This window comes from Scylla paramamosain, chromosome 15 (assembly GCF_035594125.1).
Source record: "Scylla paramamosain isolate STU-SP2022 chromosome 15, ASM3559412v1, whole genome shotgun sequence".
Taxonomy (NCBI): domain Eukaryota; kingdom Metazoa; phylum Arthropoda; class Malacostraca; order Decapoda; family Portunidae; genus Scylla; species Scylla paramamosain.
The window spans coordinates 20578512-20598642 of record NC_087165.1 but is presented as its reverse complement, the minus strand read 5'-3'; the positions used below and the strand labels follow the sequence as shown (position 1 = coordinate 20598642).

At 45.3% G+C, this 20131-nt stretch overlaps 1 protein-coding gene across 4 annotated transcripts in view; it reads right to left on the bottom strand.

Annotated features, from left to right (window-relative positions):
• The window catches only part of LOC135107623 (uncharacterized), a 59058-nt gene that overhangs the window by 10075 nt on the left and 28852 nt on the right, over window positions 1-20131 (bottom strand). Inside the window, exon 2 of one of the 4 annotated variants that reach the window (XM_064017681.1) lies at window positions 10172-10331. The exons of the other annotated variants lie outside the window; for them this stretch is intronic. The gene's annotated coding sequence lies outside the window, so the exon portion shown is untranslated. The remainder of the gene's footprint in view (window positions 1-10171; window positions 10332-20131) is intronic. 4 annotated transcript variants of the gene reach the window in all.

Sequence of the window (20131 nt, the reverse complement as noted above, 5' to 3'; positions counted from 1 at the left end):
TTCTCCCCTCTGCTTTTTTTCATTAAATTTGTTACGACAATTTTCTGACATGCAAATGGAGAAGACAATGATTATCTTATTTTTTCCTACAACACACATATGCTTGCTTTCCTTAATCAAGTTATTTCTTCATGTCTGGCTTGTCTTATTCCTTCCTATTTTCCTCTGACGCATAATGTAGAGAACAAACATTTACTAAGACGCAGCTTCGAACAACACAGTTACACAAAAACACAACAAGTAATGCAAGCAAGGAACACAATGCTACTCTTATTTTATCATGTGCCGCCAGGAGGTGTAAAAGCCCCAAAAATTATGTTGGGACTTGAGGATAATTTGTATGCGACGTGTGTGCACTCCTTATACTTCCATACGGATCAGGAATTCCTGGTCAGGGCGCTTCCTACTGCTGAAAAGACGTATGCCACTAATAATTCTTTTCTCACGAGTTCCGATGACGCAACAGAGGGTTGCATGACGCTCATTTTGGACGCGCGGCAACAGCAGCCACTGGTTCCTGAGTCCGTGACGCAATGCACGGCGGCATGCGTCACACATACTTACCATTGGCTTCACGAAGTGCTGCTTTAGGTTTGTAGGGAAGTTCAGGTGGTTTTTACATGATTAGTGTATTACTGAGACTGAATTGAACTCTCTCTCTCTCTCTCTCTCTCTCTCTCTCTCTCTCTCTCTCTCTCTCTCTCTCTCTCTTTCTCTCTCTCACGCCTCGTCCGTCTGCAGGTGCCACGTGCTGCTAAGCTCTCGTGTGTAGCAGGTGTTCCACCTGCTGCCTAAAACTGAAGAGGCACGACGAACAGCACCTCACCTAGCGGGAACTTTGTCTACACTGGATTTGTGTCACCGTTATCATCATACATCACACTAACAATAATGCAAACACACACACACACACACACACACACACACACACACACACACTGCGTTGCGGGAATTTTCCCCCCGGTCGGCGAGCAGCTGATCTTGATATGTACAATAGCTGCCTTTTACCGCCAGCCAGCTAGTCAGCCAACCACGTAGCCAGCCAGCCAGCCACGTAGTCAGCCAGCCTGCCAGCCAGCCACGCAGCAAGGCAGCAAAGTAGTCAGTCAGCCACATAGTCAGCCATACAACTAACCAACCAGCCAGTCACGAGGGCAGCCAAATAGACAGCCAGCAAGGCAGAGATCCAGCCAGCCAGAGAGCCAGCCAGCCATAGCCAGCTACCCAGACAGTCAAGTAGTTATCCAGGCAGCTACGTAACTAGCCAACCAGACAGCTGACGAGGCAACCACATAGCTAGCCAGTCAGCCAACCAGCCAGCCAGTCAGCCAACCACACAGACAGCCAGCCAATCTAGCCAGTCAGCTAGTTCATCAACTCCAGTCACCCAGGCAGACAACTACGTAGTCTGCCAGACAGCCAGCCTGCCAGCCAGCTAGCCAGCATGTCAGCTAGCCAGCTAGCTGGATAGCTAGCCAGCCAGCCTACTAGCTAACCAGCCACCCAGCATATCAGCCAGCCAAGCCAGCCAGCTTGCTGGATAGCTAGCCTGCCAGCCAGCCAGCTAGATAGCCAGCCTGCCAACCAGCCAGTTAACAAGTCAGCCAGCCACCTAGCTGCTGGATAGCTAACCTACCATTCAGCCAGCTAGACAGCCAGCCAAACCGATAGGCAGAAAGCCAGCCACTCCCCTGATTCCAGCCAAACAGCTAGTCCAGTCATTCCAGCCAGCCAGTAAGCCAGACAGCCAGCCAGACAGGCAGACAGAAAGCCAGCCACTCCACTGATTCCAGCCAATCAGCTAGTCCAGCCAGCCAGCAAGCCACGTAGCTCAGCCAGCTATCTACTTAACCAGCCAGCCAGCCAGCCTTACTAAGAATCAGTTAATGGATGTTAAACATATTATATCGATTAACGAATAAGTTAGTTGATAATCAGCATTGTCATTTATTTAAAGAACAGATTGTTACTAATCCCCGGCACTTAGTAGCGTTTTCTATCCTTATAATGAGTCAGTTCGTGAGTCGCGTGCTGTGCATACCTCGCGAGTCACCGAGGTTGCAGTGAGTCGATCGGTCAGTCACCCCAAACACCCCGCCCTGTGCTGTCCTATCCGTCCACCATTGCAACCACCACCACCACCACCACCACCGCTAATATTGCTACTACTACAACTACTACCAGCATCATCCCCACCCCCATTAACATTAATACCATTATTATCATTTCTACTACAACTATTACTGCAACTACTACTACTACTACTACTACTGTTACTACTACTACTACTACTACTACCACCATCAGCACTATCCCCACCCCCATTTACATTACTATCATTACTACTACTACTACTACTACTATTATTATTATTATTATTATTATTATTATTATTATTATTATTATTATTATTATTATTATTATCACTACTACTACTACTATTACTACTACTACTACTACTACTACTACTACTACTACTACCAGCTCCCTTTCAACCAGCTCCACTTATATAGATACGTCACAATAACACACCAACTGAGTACACTGAAGTAACCGTAGATGAATTTACGAGCAGGAATGATAGGTGGATATATCTATGTATGTTTTCTATAGGGACTGCCACTTGTAGGGCTGATGGCTTCTTCTTGCAGCTCCCCTTATACTTTTTATGTTTTTTATGCCTTCAGAGAGCAATTATGTTTCCCCGGTAAAGAGACGTAACGTGGAGTTTTTCCCTAACAGCCTCAAGCATCCCGCCTGTTCCCCACACAGTCACGGAACACCTGCGGCACATTGTACACCGGTTCTACACCTGGGGAACTTTTATCTGTGTGATTAGGAACAGATGTTTTTTTTCTGCATCTGTTTGTCTGTCTGTCTCTTTGTGTGTCTGTTAGCTTGTAAATGAATCAACGAATATGAATACGAGTAAAAAAAAAAACGAGAGAAAAAAAGTAAATATACTCAAACATTTCACGAATAATTAAAATTTCAATGTGTTAAATTCTCTCTCTCTCTCTCTCTCTCTCTCTCTCTCTCTCTCTCTCTCTCTCTCTCTCTCTCTCTCTCTCTCTCTCTCTCTCTCTCTCATACCAAGATAAATAATTATGCGTAGTATCTGGAGAAGGAAAACTCTACCTGGCCCTCACAGATCAAGTCAGCCCACGCCAGTCACGCCGAGCGCTGCCCTCCTCCGCCCTCTCAGTCCTCGCGTCATGTTCGGTCAAGCAGATACGAGGCTCACCCGACACTAAGCTCTCCACAACAAACTGACGACTAGTGGCATCGTATACTTAAACTTCGGCGAACACCGTTATCCATTAGTTCCCAAGGACGCCATCGTCAGGTAGCCCAACACGCCCCCGCCTCCACCCTTCTGTGATGTAACGCGGTTAGGGTCAGGATCACTTGGCGCGTCAAGGCCCCTCTGTGTGTGTGTGTGTGTGTGTGTGTGTGTGTGTGTGTGTGTTTACAGCGTCTCCATACTTCTAATGTCCGTATTTTGAAACGTTTCGACGTCTTAGTCTCATGTCGACCACTTTTAAGACTCTAGTGAATCCTTTTTTTTTTTTTTAGTTTTCAAGGTGTTGTCATGATTCCTGTGATAGTTTAACAAGTATTCTGCATCAACAATAGGAAAGGCACTCATGGGAACTTGACTAATCATCGGTTGCATTTGAAAAAAAAAAAGACAAAAAAAAAAACAATCCTTATGAGGGAAAAATGCGTTTGAAAATAAGAGCATAATTCTTCAGTTCACTAACCCTCGTCTTCTGGAGTTACATCTTAACACAAGGAAGTGCCATGTTTCCCTCTCGGAGCGTCATAGAAAGACAATTATTTAGGTTTCCATTGATAGTAAAAAATCCTGAATAATGAAAGCACCTCATGAATATCTCCAATAATTCCCCCTAGTAGTGTGTTGAAACTAATAGCGAGAAGACGCCCAAATGTTTGAGAGTGCGTTCCTGATAGTGTGGCGCAGCAAGGTAAAGAATCCTGAGAAAAGGGGAAGAGCTACAACTTTTACGAATCAAACACACACACACACACACACACACACACACACACACACACACGAAAACTTACCTACCTCCTTCCCTCCACCATATACACTCATACCTAGTCAAACACGCATTCACAGCCTCGAAGACACGCTAGCAACAGTGCCACATAAATAGAACGATGCAATGACAAACAACAGGTTATGAAAGAGCAGCAAGCAGACATGTTAGTGATCCCGTTCATCATCACAATTAAGGACACCTATCAGAGACCCTCTTCTGACGCCGAGCTCCTCGCTGCCTGATGGAGAGAGCCATTGACCCTTGCACAAGCGTTGATCAAGACAAAACAGTAAGAGCAGCAGCAGCAGCAGGAACAGTAAGTAGAGTCAAGAACATTACCAACAACAACAACAACAAGATGAAAGGACACGATCCTCTTTTCCTTCTTCTCCTGATCATCATCATCGATAACGACAGTACTACATCGTTATAATTTGTCACCTCTCAACCATAACTTTTAACAATGAAAAAATTAAAGGTTGTGGTAGTAACAGCACCAGCAGTAACAACAACAACAACAACAACAACACTAAACAACAACAACAACAACAACAACAACAACAACAACAACAACAACAACAAAAACAACCTCTACTACTACTACTACTACTACCACCACCACCACCACCACCACCACAACAACAACAACACCAAAACCACAACAGCACGGCAAGGAGGCAGACAGGCAGTTCAGTTCAGAATCCCTCAACAAATATCACCTTCAGACAGACGCCACGTGAACAAAAACATCCCCAGTAAATACACACGAGGCGGCAGATAAGATGCAGGATGCCACCGTCCCCTCATCCAATCGCTGCCTTCCCCACATCCTCCCGCTCCCACCACGCTCTCTGGGTAACTCCCGTGCTCGCGTTATGCTGACAAGCAAGGTCGCCGCGAAAACTTTCGGGAATTTTATGTGAAGATAAGTGACAAGCGCTCCCGATGACGAAATGTTTACAATGACGACTGAGGCTGCGGGGAAGGTTAGTCAGGCAATCCCACCAGCGCCGCCGGAGGATATATACTCGTATGTTAATGACTGTGGATGTAAAGAAGGGGAATAAAGAAGTTATTCTGTTGGCCCACACTTCATCGGTGGACGTGCCCACCACTCAGGTTCGCGGTGCAGTGTGAAAGTCACGCAGTGGTCGGTTCCCTCCTTCGTGGCTTCACTGCTCCAGCAGTGAAGCCACATCTTATTTTCAAACATTGCGGAACTTTATCTCAACTATTTACGAAATGGTCTACCGGAAGTTATTACGGTTTTCAAGTGCGTTTTTATGATTCCAGCGATAATTTTTAAAAGGATTCTGTATCACCAGTGGAAAACGGTCAAGAGAAACCAGGTAATTATCTCCGAGACCCTTGAAAAATAGTCCTGATGGAAGCCCACAGCGAGTGTCAGAAATGGAAAGCCCACGATGCTCCTCGATGCTGACACACGATTCTTAATTCACAGTGATTACGCATGACAAATTATTAAGGATAAAAATGCGTGATCATGACTTCAGCGGCCTTGATGGAGTGGACGCCGCGCGGGTATCGCTCCCGCCGTCGGCGACACCCAATTGACGTCACTGTGACGTAACAAAACTGGTCCAGACCAGTTTTTAGCAAAAGATGGAGTGGAGAAGCTCGAAGAGCAGCTTTTAGAACACTGGAGAGAGAGAGAGAGAGAGAGAGAGAGAGAGAGAGAGAGAGAGAGAGAGAGAGAGAGAGAGAGAGAGAGAGATGCTGGGTGGAGATTGAACGAAGAATGTAGACTGGAAGATGTGGAACGCTCTGTACTGATGCGCAGCGTGTGTTGTTATTAATGCCAGGGACTAGTGTGTGGTGATGATGGTCATGGCAATGGTTACCTTCACTTACTCTCAGCATGGCCACTATTCGCAGTGCACTTGTATTTCCTACCTCCCTCATTCTTCGACCACTAGTCTCAGCCTGCCTCTATCCCTTTCCTTACACTTGCTTCGCCCCATCCATCCCTCCTCTCCTTTTCCTTTCATCTCGACTGCTAATGTCCCCTCGTTCAACAATTTCATCGCTTCCATATCTTCCATATCTTCCTATTTCTTTCCTTACACCTACTCCCTCTCTCCCTCCCTTCCTCACTTTCCTAGTACATCTCTCTCTCTCTCTCTCTCTCTCTCTCTCTCTCTCTCTCTCTCTCTCTCTCTCTCTCTCTCTCTCTCTCTCTCTCTCTCTCTCTCCTCTAGAGAGAGAGAGAGAGAGAAACAAGCTGAACCCAGTGACCTCGAATAATTGTAGGAAGACACAGAAGCAGACGAGGAGAAGGGTCGTGATGGGGTCAGCGGACACGAGGACGCGAGCGAGGAAGGTCGGGCTGGAATAGACGAGAAGGGAAGGACAGCACGGAGCCGTGAGGAAGGTAGCAGTGTGTGTGTGTGTGTGTGTGTGTGTGTGTGTGTGTGTGTGTGTGTGTGTGTGTGTGTGACTGGATGGGCGGGTCCGCGTTAGCTTTACAAGGAAGGAGGACGAAGGCTGAGAAATAAAAGGTACACTACACAAGAGGAGGAGGCGGAGGAGGAGGAGGAGGAGGAGGTGTGACAGTTAACGCCCTTCGCTTGGGACGTTCCCCGCGTTAATCATCTGTCAGTCAGTCAGTCGGGTGGTCAGAGTGAATGGAAGAATAAGTCAATCAAGTCAGTTCAAGAAGGTCAGTCAGTCAGTCACTAGCAACATAGCCAGGAAGTTTCGTGACTTGTAGTAGTAGTAGTAGTAGTAGTAGTAGTAGTAGTTGTACTAACAGCAGCAGCAGCAGCAGCAATAGTAGTAGTAGTAGTAGTAGTAGTAGTAGTAGTAGTAGTAGTAGTAATAGTAGTGTAGTAGTAGCAGCAGCAGCAGCAGTAGTAGTAGTAGTAGTAGTAGTAGTAGTAGTAGTAGTAGTAGTAGTAGTAGTAGTAGTAGTAGTAGTAGTAGTAGTAGTAGTAGTATCTCTTTTCAATCCGCAAGTTAAGTCAGTCAGTGAGCCAATCAACAATGTTTAGTTATTGATGATGTCATTCAGAGAGAGAGAGAGAGAGAGAGAGAGAGAGAGAGAGAGAGAGAGAGAGAGAGAGAGAGAGAGAGAGAGAGAGAGAGAGAGAGAGAGAGAGAGAGTCGTGGAAAGCCCGTCTTTTCTCCACTTGTCCATCCTTCCAGCGGTATAACAGATGGAGCAATCAAATACTCTAACCTTTACCTTTCCCACTTTCACTCACACCCCTTCCCTTCCTCCTCCTCCTGACCCCGCCCGAGCTGTAGGTCACCACTTGAATAGGGCACCCACATGTGGGTCAGTGGAACACAGAGAGGCTCACGCAGCTGAGCTAGAGGTCGCGTGCTATTTGTGATGTAAGGTAAAGTTAAGCTCGATTTTGAAGAAGAGGCCAGAGTTGTGTGGAGGGAACGTTATGGAGGAAGAAGAGGAGGAGGAAGAGGTGGGATAAATAAGATGAAATTGGCTGAAACAAGAGATATAGGATGTAATGCCAGGAAGGGTGAAAGATGTGACAGAGTGATGCCAAAGACGAAGGTGAATGAAACAGTAACAGTGACGTTAAAAAAAGGAATTTAAGAATGAATAATATGTCAGGAAGAGTGAAAGAAGATGCAAGGGGTGACGGTAACAAGAATGACAATAAAGCTAAAGAAAGGGGCTTAAGAAGGGACACTATGCAAGGAGCAGTGAAAGAAAAATGTGATGTGGTAATTTCGCACCAACGAAAATGAATGGAGGCAGGAGAGGGTGTAGTTCAAGAAAGGAAAGGAATACATACTATACAAAAGGAGGCGTGAAAGAGGACATGGTAGGGTGATGGAAAGGACGAAGGTACATTAACCCTTTGACTCCTATTTGGCACACCTTACCTTAATCACAAACCACTCGAGATGTCTCCTTTTGTTCTACATTATATAGGCTAGGCACTGGAAAGCTAATTTATTTTCTCTCTTCTTTCCTGTACGAACTTGTAAAGGTCTTGTATTGTGCTTTTAGTGTTGTGAATTGTTGGTTATCGCAATGAAAGGGTTAAATTCACGACAGTACAAAAATTGAAATGATAAAATGAAAAAGCCGAACTTTTTAAGGAATACTACAGCAGGAAATCGCGTTACATCGCTACTTCTGCCACCGTGAATCTGCCGTGAGCCAGTATCGAACTCCCATTCATAAAGCGGCGACCAGAGCCCCGTATATGTCAGAGCCAGCACCTGGAGAGACCGTCAGTGTAGCAGAGGCAGCGGTGCAAAGAGGTGAAAGACGAGGGAGCAGGGGTGACGTTCATAAATACTATTTTTCAAGGGACACATTAATGATTAGTTGGGATTCTCGAGGCTGTACTTTTCGCAATTAATGATGCAGAAGTCTATATGAACTATCACTAGAATCATGAAAAGCACTTGAAAACCCCAATAGCTTTCACTAAAACCTGCTGAAAGAAGTCGAGGTAATGCAGTGAAATGTTTAAGAATATGGAGCTATCTTTACACTGCCATAGAGGCATCACCTTGAGGATGTATTAAAGTGTAGAACAGGCAGTGGTATAGGGAGGTTAAGTTTGTCAGGAAGGGTGAAGGAGCTGGGTTGATGTAAGAAACTGTATTCTCAGAAGATTTGGCGACTAAATTCAACAAGCTCTATGGTCTGACCATTTTGAATTGAGCGCTTGGGCGTTGTCGTTTCCGGGGATTCCCCGACCTGCAGGGCTGCCAAAACCTTGCACTGGACCAATTATCGGATTAGAGCCTATGAGTCACTGATAACCTCGCTCCCCACATATCACCTCTCTCTCTCTCTCTCTCTCTCTCTCTCTCTCTCTCTCTCTCTCTCTCTCTCTCTCTCTCTCTCCCCATATACAATCTACATTTCATGGAAATTTATTTCTATCAGAGATCTATACGGGGATAGCAGATGGAAATAGGTAGGTGTGTTTCATACAGGGACTGCCACGTGTAAGCCTGGTCGCTTCTTGCAGCTTCCCTTATTTCTTATGTTCTTATGTACTTGCCTATGAATCATTAGAATTTGAGAAAAAATCTCCAGACTGTCAGTCAGTCAAGCTGCTCTCTCTCTCTCTCTCTCTCTCTCTCTCTCTCTCTCTCTCTCTCTCTCTCTCTCCTTTGTGAATTTTGTTTAAATGTGATAGGATATGATTTTCCTTTTGGATATGATATTTATCTTAAACTATTATGTTATATTTTTATATCTTAATTACGACTTTCTTTTCCATATCTGAATCCAGTCTCTTTGAGAATTTTCCGTAGAGATTCAGTGCATCCTTTGAAGGAAATATTTTCCTTCAACTCTTCCTTTACTTTGTGTAGTGTTGGGATCTCTTTCCTTGCGTAAAATCCCAAAACTGTCCTTCTCACCATACGTTTGTCAAAGTCATCAACGCTGGTTATGGTTGCAGGGCGGTTTTTTGTTGGTGAGGAGAACACAGGATGTGCTGGTGGCCTCTGTGTCATGTGAGCTTCATTGGCAGATGAACAAATTCTTCTAATTGTTGCCTCGCTCACGTTGGTGGCTTTCGCTGTTCGGGCAACAGATCTTGAGGGGTCAAGTAATGGTCTCCTATTAGCCTTTTCTTCCAAAAGAATACTTATTTACATAAGTTCTTTTTCTCGGCTGTGGAGGTGATCAGAACGAACGAGAAAGGTAGCTTCCATCCTGGCTGGCGCGAGAGGAAGTGACCTATGAATTAACACGGTCAGTCTGACCATGTGACCTCACTCGGTCACCGATGGAAAAGTGACACCGCTTGGAGGAAACGTTGCCAAGTATTGTGGTGTTTGAAAAAAAAAAAAAAAAAAAAGAAAAAAAAAGAAAAAGAAAAAAAGAATGCAAGTATCATTAAAAAAAGACAAATATTACACTAACTTGCCTTTTTTAAAACATCACAATGTATATTTACTACAACACCATTTAATTTTGAGTTAGGAAGCACCTAACATGAGGTGTGTCATGGTGTATGTATGGCACAGCTGCAGGCCGGGGAGTCCCTGAACATGACCGCCCAAACGCTCAATTCAAAATGGGCAGACCATAGTAAAAGTCATTTGAGTTTTCCAGGATGATCCTGTAGTGGAACCAGACTAACTTGGTACTCGGGGTGTTGGTTGTACCTCTCCGCGTTGTTGCCACCTCAAGCCTGGAGTGATTTGACCTGACCATGGCCAACAGGGCGCGGCCTGGGGGATTCGTGTGTCAAGGACACTGGGACGACACCGCCGCACGGGCTATACGCGTTGCCAAGTTTACTGGAAGATATACAGAATCGATGTTCCATCATCAAATCCAAAGCTATATAAAAAACAAAAAAAAACATGCAGTCGTATATAACAACTTATAATTTTAGAATAATTAAGGGAAAGGATAACAGTATGAGCGAAAGAAAAGGGTGCTCATATGCCTGTCGACCGTGAATGTGACACCAATGTGGGGCAGGAACAGCCAACAATCCGAATACCAAGTTAGTCTGGTTCCACTATAGTGACAGTTTAACAGGGAATCTGCATCTTCATTTAAAAAAAAAAAAAAAGTATCGCGATAAACCCACTGGTCATCTCTGTGGAGTTTGACAGCTGATATTATGAGGTGCACAAGCGTTTACGAGCCAAGCAGAGAGAGGAGTAAAGTGGGGAGGGGGAGTGCAGGGATGGAGAGGCGTGGAATGTATGTGGCCCACGTGAACTCCCAGGATACGATAAGAGATGAGGGCAATCCACCACGAAGCAAGGTACAGTGGTGGTCAGAAGTCGAGGAAGCTTTACCATTCACTCCTACTGTGCTCGGCGTCTTTCTCTCAATCTGCTGACAGTCTCCTTGCAAAACAAAAACGACTCGTAAAATCTTGGCAGAGCAGAGAACTTTAGATTGTGGGAAAGATCTGGACACAAAGGAAAGGGGTATAGCGGTATCCTGATTTCTGCTCATGATTGTACCTGGCTGCCCAGTCTGCCGCTTTCTCTTGAGGTTAAAGGGTCAAGCTGACAAAGGAAAGAGAAAGGAGAGAAAAGGTCGTAGCAAGGGACAGACAAAGACTGAGGGTTGTGGAAAGGGAAGAAGAGAGGAAAGGAAGTTTGTGAAAAGAAAGTAAAAAGTTAAATTATATTGAGAGAGAGAGAGAGAGAGAGAGAGAGAGAGAGAGAGAGAGAGAGAGAGAGAGAGAGAGAGAGAGAGAGAGAGAGAGAGAGAGAGAGAGAGAGAGAGAGAGAGAGAGAGAGAGAGAGAGAGAGAGAGAGAGAGAGAGAGAGAGAGAGAGAGAGAGAGAGAGAGAGAGAGAGAAACCCTTGAAAGTAGGAAAAATTATCCAGGAGGAAAGAAGCAAAAGAGGAAGGAGAAGAAAAAAAGAAGAAGAAGAAAAAAAAAAAGAAGTATAAGAAAGCACACCATAAACGGCGCAGTAAGACTAAGACATCTGGACACTGCTGGACTGAGTTAAGCAATCCAACGACAAACGTTTAGTAGAAGCAATTAGTCTCGTCGTTTTAAAATTTATACATAGTTCAGGGAAATACAATGTTTTGAAAGACGACTAGTTTTAACAAGGAAGGAGGAGGAGGAGAAGGAGGAGGAGGAGGAGGAGGAGGAGGAGGAGGAGGAGGAGGAGGAGGAGGAGAAGGAGGAGGAGGAGATAACTGAAACGAACTTAATAATCACGCTGCTAGTGCTGAGTCAACAGGGAGTGTTAAAAGATTATATTAGTCTATGGATGGGTACGTTAGCTGGATATAGATATGTATGCTTTATAAAGGGACTGGTACGTGTAGGCCTGCTGGATTCTTGCAGCTTGCCTCATGTTTTTGATACAAACATGAGAGGCCACACAGCTGCCACCTGGAGAGACTGTCAGTGTATCAGGGCCAGTGGTGCAAGAAGGTTAAGGATGACAGGAAGGGTGCAAAGGCAGGATTGAAATAAGGCCAGGAGAGATTAGAAAGATATACGGACATAGGAAAAAAAAAGAGGGAAATTTTGAGAAACCATTTGACCTACACGTATGGTTGTCCCCGTATACAATGTGCATATTTACACTCATTATCATCCATAAAATGTATCTAATCTGTATCTATTCCTACTGACGTGGCACTGAACTGGCAAACGGAGAATGAAGGCAAGCAGCTCAATGTGTGGCGGATGAGGTAGGTCGGGAGCTATGTGCCACTTTCTGGATGTCTGCCGGAAACGTGCTCTGTGTCATGACCTGTAACCATTCCTGGCAGCGGACAGGTGTGTGGCGCGAGGTGCGGGGCGCGTGCCGGCATGCTGGCCTCCCCGCCTGGGCCGTCCCCGCGGGTGTCCAAGGGTAATATATAGGGTTTTTCCGTAATTATGTATGTCGTATGTAAGTATGTATGTATGTATGTCGTGTGTGTGTGTGTGTGTGTGTGTGTGTGTGTGTGTGTGTGTGTGTGTGTGTGTGTGTGTGTGTGTGTGTGTGTGTGCATTGGTGCCAGTCAACATTAGTACGTTTTTTTTCCCCACGTGTCAGGAATTTTCGTTTAGATTACTTACTTAACTGAATTAGACAGATAAGTGACGTACGTGAAGAAGAAAAATAACAGGGAGAATAAGGCTTTTGCTTTACACTCAGATCACAGACTAGTAATGATGATGATGATGATGATGATGATGATGACGATGATGATGACGATGATGGTTGCTGACACTTTTCACGGGATGTCCACTTGGTTTCTACACCTTGACACGCTCTGGTGAAGGCTGCCGGGGTTTTCAGGGGTGTTTTCATGATCCCGGTAATGAAGATTGAGGGCAAGACTAAGCAAGAGGATGACGGTAATAAAGCTGATTAAAGAAATGACATATTGTACGAGAGAGAGAGAGAGAGAGAGAGAGAGAGAGAGAGAGAGAGAGAGAGAGAGAGAGAGAGAGAGAGAGAGAGAGAGAGAGAGAGAGAGAGAGAGAGAGAGAGAGAGAGAGAGAGAGAGAGAGAGAGAGAGAGAGAGAGAGAGAGAGAGAGCATCAAACTACCACTATTTAATTCTCAGTCCTTGGTTTCGGCGGAAATCTTAAATATCAAACAGTTCTCTGGTCCATAAATATTAACGATTTACAGACAAAAATTTACTGGGCGACGTGACTTCAGTTCTTAGGGCTGCCAGGCATTGCGAGAAGCGGGTTCCTGGATGTGCATAGCTAATGAGCGGCAGAGGTGCGGGGAATGGCGATGCAGGAAAGGGTGGTATTGATGAGAAAGAGGAGCGAGATGTTAGGTTAGGTTGAAAGGCGTGGTGGTCGGGCAGTGAGAACAATGACCTGTTGACCAAGGGCGTACCACCGTAATCTTCACCATTATTATTGTTATTATTATTATTATTATTATTATTATTATTATCATCATTATTAGTATTATCATCAGTATCCTTATCGTCATTATTATCATTATCTTAAGGCAGAGTTTCACAATAAGCCACCACCATTATCATCGTTATCATCATTATTGCCATCACCATCATCATCATTATTATCACCATTGTTCCGCGTTCGGACACAGCCAACAAATTAAAGTCACTGAAAGTCACTGGGGCTGCATGATCACCACCACCACCAACATCATCATCATCATCATCATCATCATCATCATCATCATCATCATCATTATCACAGTCATCATCGTAAGACAAGGTTCTTCAATACGGCATTACCATTACCATCATCATAACCATCAGCATCATCATATCACACTCTATAGGCTTCCGATGTAACACAAAAGTATTTTATTTCAGGAAGGAAAGAAAAACAAGAGAGAAAAAAAAAAAGAGGGGAATCTCAATGTCGAAATTAAAGGAATTCTGGTAAAAGGAAATAGGAAAAGAAAAAAGACTGATGAGTTCAATTCTCCATGCCGGGAAAAAAAAGCCATAAGGAAAAGAAATCTTACGTTAAATATTTGTCCTTAACGGATGGAAGAGAAAGAGAAGTCATCTTTTTTTTTCTCTCCATGGTCGGTCATGCGTTTGCAATGCGGGCAATGGCGGCGGGAATGAGTGGAATGCCAGCCGTGTAGATGCAGAGAGCTGGGTGTTCCCTCTGTTAGTACTGGATACAAAGGAGGATACGGAACTCCCCACAGCCCAGCAGACACCATCGTGACCACCGGAAGGAGTGACTCAGCATTCTCACGCATGTTCACCTGTCCAATGTAGGGACGTGATGTTCTGCAAGGTATTTTCCATAAGAGAGAGAGAGAGAGAGAGAGAGAGAGAGAGAGAGAGAGAGAGAGAGAGAGAGAGAGAGAGAGAGAGAGAGAGAGAGAGAGAGAGAGAGAGAGAAACTTCAGGACCAGACAGTTATCTCCACCCATAGCATCACATTTCTTGGTCTTTGCGGGGCTTGCAATTTAAAACATGAACCTTGAGACACAATAATCAATCACCCTTATTTTGAAATGCTTTTGGAGTCTCATAAGGTCTGTTGTTAAAGACCTTAAGAGTTAATTAGTCGGGTTTTCTTGAGCGTTATCTTTCTTTTTTTTATTGCTCATGTATAGTTTTCGCTAAGCCATCATTAAAATCATGTAAACACCCTTATAAACTGTAATACCTTTCACAAGAGCCTGTTAGAAATAGTCGAGATAAAGACCCCGAAATTTTTGAGAACTGGATCCAGGTTGAGTAAAAATAGCAATGCTCTGAACACTGAATTCTCAACACGAACGTAATGAGGTCCTGCCGGCGACGTTATGGAAGGGCAAGGCTCTTTCTCGGCTTTCCAGGAGCGGCACAGGAAATACGCTTGTTCACAACGTGTACTTTCTTGAAATTTTGATGCAAGCAGGGTCGTTTCTTTGTACTTTTACCAGGAATAAGTTTGTCGCAAGAAGATGAAAGAAGAAAGAAAAAGAAAGAGAAGACGAAGACGAAGACGAAGAAGAAGAAGAAGAAAAAGGAGAAGAAGAAGAGTAAACAATAAAAGAAAAATAATAATCATCTACATTACTACAAGCGTTCGGTCTGTCTGTCTGTCTGTCTGTCTGTCAAGCATTTCCACAACGAAGCGATCTTGATTGTAGTTAAAAGCAATAGCAACCGAAGCAGAATTATTGATGATCTATATCGAAGAATAACAATATTTCAAAAGCTTCAGTTCCAATCGAAAGTTATCAACAAAATATTACATTTCAAAAGGCAGGGCATATTTAGAATTATATTGGTCTCTCTCTCTCTCTCTCTCTCTCTCTCTCTCTCTCTCTCTGACACAACCACAACTACCATATTTCCTGTCCCTTACCCGGCGCGGCCTCTTCCTCTGCCCGTACTCCGCCTCCCTGAGTCACCTTGTGAGTCAAGTGGCCTGAAAACATTGACCCCGCACACGAGGGAAAGGAGGCGGGAATTAGAGAAGAAGCACTACCCAGGACGAGGTTAACACACGAGATCACCTTCACGAGAGTCGCCGGTGAGGTAAGAAGTCCCACATTCTCACCCTTAATGATCCCTTTAACATTTACGATTCAGCGATACGGACACTCCTTGGCTCAGTCGTGTAAAGGAGGCTCACGTTGGAATTCTGTTACATAATCGCTTTCATGTTAGTTATTTACTGTTATTATTTTTTGGGGAATATACAAGCTCTGGTTTTGTCTGTGACTGATCTCTTTCACGTTTACAATTTTGCACTTAGTAGTACATATAGGCAGAAGAGCAAGAAGCAAAGAGAAAAGTACATGGACGGAATAAAGAAAGCAGTGGGAAATGGCAGCAAGACTGGACATCCACTACAGTTGACCAGAGAGAGAGAGAGAGAGAGAGAGAGAGAGAGAGAGAGAGAGAGAGAGAGAGAGAGAGAGAGAGAGAGAGAGAGAGGCATGCTATGGTCACAAGCGTCTACAGAGGCACGGCAGCATGGCAAGATAAATAATACATATTCCTCTTAGTTCACTCGTTCAAAGGGATCTAATATATGCGAGTTATTCCCGGTACATTCTGCAACACTTTACTTGATGATGTTTATTTATTTATCGAATTTTTTTCCTACTTTTCTATGACGAATTATTATAAAAATACCTCATCGTAACCTTTCCTATCTCACTAATCAGGGGAAAACGGCAATGAGGCGAGTTGTTGTGTTCATGGTAGGAAGAAAATGAAGGACGTTGGGCATGGCTGAATAAGATGATGGAACGAGGTAAAGCTTGGCAAAACTGGAAAACACTTGGTAATATCAGTTTAGGGTGGACAGTACTAGGCAAGACTGGGCAAGACTAGGCAGGACTGGGACAGGAGTGCATGACCAGTATTATGTGAAAGTTGTTATGTTTAGATTAGAAAATGAGATTAACATTTGTAATGTGGAAACATGACCTCAAATTTTGCATTATAAATTCCTTCGAGTGGAAGTGAAGGGAGGGCAGGATAATGCTGCACTTTTCCTTCGTTGTTGTTGTTGTTGTTGTTGTTTGCGGTGGTGGTGGTGGTAATATGGTGGTGGTGGTACTTTTGTTAATGGTGGTGGTGGTGGTGGTGGTGGTGGTGGTGAAGCGGTTTTCCGTCCTAATGTCGCCATCATCATCAGTGTCAAGCTAGATTAGGTTAGATTACTTAATACTGGGAAAGGTAATGCAACATAGGGTGAATCAGGGTAAGGTTGGCTTAGATTATGGTGAGGTAAGGTGAGGTAAGGTTAGGTAAGGATAAAGGATGATAAAGGATGAAGTAAGTTAAGATAAAGGAAGGAAAGATAACATAACATCATGAAATTTAAGGTCAGGTAAAAAAAAGTAAGACTAGATAGCGAAAGATAAGTTTAAGCTAATTAAAAGAAAATATAATTAGATTAGGTAAATTCGGTAAGCTAAATTTAGTTTGGACCCTAGTGACAGCGGCGGAGAGCACAACACAACAGCACACCACAACACAGCACAGCACAACACAACACAACACAACATAATACCACACGGCACAGCACAACACAACACGGCAGGGAGTCCACCACTAACTCGCCCACACCTGATGCCCACAGCACCTCCCCCAGCAGGAACGTCTCTCGTCTCGTCTTTTACACTCGTCTGTCTGTCTGACTTTCCTATTTGTTTGCTTCCCAGCCATGTGCTTCTGTTAGCCTGTATATCTGTCTGCTTGCACACCCTGTCGACCTGCTTGTTGTCCCGTCACGCCTTTCTATATACCAGTCTGTCTTTCTGTCTGTATGTCTCCATCGATCTGCTTATTCATATTCCATGTCTCTGTCATTCTGTCTGTCTGTTTTATTTTATTTTATTTATTTGTTTATTTTTGTTTATTAATGAGGGGTTCTGGACAAGAGCAATAAAAAAAAAAAGGCTGAAAAAGACTCACTGAAGGTGGCAGTTTCAGAACGGAGCAGTCAAAAGGATTATTTAAATTCCATATTTATTTATTTTTTTTTCATGCGTGTATGTCTTCAAATTAAGAAGGGCAGGACGAGACTAGCGATGAGAAAGAAACAGGATGGAGTAGATTCGAACACGCAGTTTTGTATCTGTTATCAGAGAACTTTCCTTTTAAATAATGAGGAAGTGACTCATTAGCACCGCGAAGTAATGAGGCTCTGAGAGGGATTCGAACACGTCATATGTGTGTTATCCGAGGATTTTACCCCAGCTCGCCGATCCGGGTAGGAATCTCCGGCTGGCGGATGTTTCCCGTCGTCCCAGAGGCTTTGGGAACATCCCTCGCCTCCCTCACCTCTGCTCTCGCTTCCCACGACCACCCACACTTGACGTCCTCATCCAGTTGCCTCAGCTAGATCAGGTATAATACCCGGACGGGTGTTGGTAACGGGAGGTTGCGGCGCGTCCCTCAAGCTGCCTACGTACGCTTAATGAACACCTTCCGATTGCTATTTAAATTTAAGTAAAATGTGATGTAAATTTAGAATATAAATTCAAAAGGCACTACTGATCGAAAGAGGAGTGAAGGATGAAGTAGTTCTAATTTTCTGGTGCGTGATGTTAATATTTTGGCTCTCTAAAAATCTAAGGTTATTCAAATTAAGGAAAAAAAAAGTGTTACCAGCAGTCAAAGGGTTAAATCCATATTCTCGAACGTTTCGGCGTCTTATCTTTACTTTTAACAAGATGTAGTGGAAGTTACTGTTTTTTTCAAGTGTATTAGTTCAACAAGTATTTTGTATCATGAAAGGGAAAAAAGGCTGAACAGTACGAGTAATGGGTCTGAGTATGGACAAAAGAAGACGAGGCAGACTGAAGAAGAGGTGGGAGGACGTGGGGCTACTGCATTACACATCTTGAGAGACAGGGGGTTGAGTGGAGAGGAGGCACAGAAAGCATACACTCAGGAAAGGGCAGCGAAGAAGAGAGACGCGATATGGGAACATGGGAAAGGCCGCAGAGGAAGGAGAAGAATAAAAAAAAAGAAGAAAAGAAGAAGAAGAAGAAGAAGAAGAAGAAGAAGAAGAAGAAGAAGAAGAAGAAGAAGAAGAAGAAGAAGAAGAAGAAGAAGAAGAAGAAGAAGAAGAAGAAAACGAGAGAAGAAGAAGAAAAGAAAACGAGAGAAGAAGAAAAAGAAAACGAGAGAAGAAGAAGAAGATGATGATGATAGTGATGGTAATGGTGATGGTGATGATGATCATGGTAATGATGATGATTCCCTTCCCTCTTCAGCAAATATTGACGCACCACCCCCCGTATCTCACTCTCGTATCGATGCTCACCAAATGTTTTTCTAATCGTTCCAAATTTCATAATGTTTTCGTTTCTTACATGCGGACTGTGGAGCAGCAGCGAGGAGGCTGGGTCCAGCCGTGGCGGCCAGGGCGAGGCCATATCCTCGAAGGAGGTCGAGCTTGACTTCCAGGAGGTGGTCCGCGTGGTGATGTCCCACTGCCACGAGCTGGCCCACACGTGCCTCTTGGGGCAACACACTTGCACACGATGTCTGCTCGAGGCAGTGAGTCAGACGGAACAGGGGCTCCAGGCAGTCAGCCTGACAGCTCCGCAGAGGCAGGAGGTGCTTCACCTCGCTTTTGTTTTCAGGGAAGACCTCGCCCACACCTGCGAAGAGGGACAGGCCAAGCCCTGCGTCAGGTGTGCAGTGGAGGGGCTCGGCGCTTCAGACCCCTCCACCCGAACCTCCTTGGCCGACCTCTTGTCGCAGTGGGCGCGGCAGAGCCCTCCTGCCAGTTCTGGCCTGAAGGGGCTCATCGCACCCGCTGTGGGGAGATTCCTCACTTCCGCCGCGAACCTCCTCTCGCCGCCCCCGAAATGCCTCGAGCAGAGCCCCAGCGGGCAGCCTCCAGCCAAGACTCCAACAGTCCCGCAGCCCGCGCCAGAAAAGGACCACGAAGACGCGGATTGGGGGCGTGACGCCACGAAAGGGCATAAAGACGCCGAGACGGGCCATGCCGCCAGGAAGGGGCAAGTAGACGTCCGCACAACGCAACCGCGGCACCGCGCCCTCCTGACCCTGCAGCGGTGCCGCATCCCTTACCCGATGAAGTCACTCCAGCCTTTGTCACGTCCGGCAGGTTCTCTTTTTCTTCCTTTCTCGCCGGCGATGCCTCCCCCACCGTCGGCCCTACTATACTTTCCCCCCCCTTTCACCCAGACGGGGCCTCCCCACCCGTCGCCTTCTTTATCTTTTCCTCTCCTTCCTATCCCCCCGACGGTGCCTCCACCATCGTCGGGACCCCTATCCTTTCTTCTTCCTCTTCCTTCCTTCACGACGGGTTCTCCCCACCTGTCGTCTTTTCTATCCTTTCCCCTCCCCCTTCCACTTTCACCGCCGGACGTCCCCCACCCACCATCCTTCTCCTTCGGCTTCTCACCACGACGAAATTCAACAAAATCAGTTGTGGCGGAGACAGTCTCGGACCCCGCATCACTGGCAACCCCGGCGATCCTCTCTCAGCTCCCCGCACTGGCGGCCCCTCACGCCCTCTCTAAACCTGTGGCTCCGCGCTCCCTGCCCGACACACTGCTATTCGGAGCCATCAGGACGCGATCTCTGGCCTTTCACACATGCAGAGGAACCACAAGCAGGCAGCCATGCACGAGATGCCTGCTTGATCTGCTGGCGCCCTTAATACAGGAACCCTA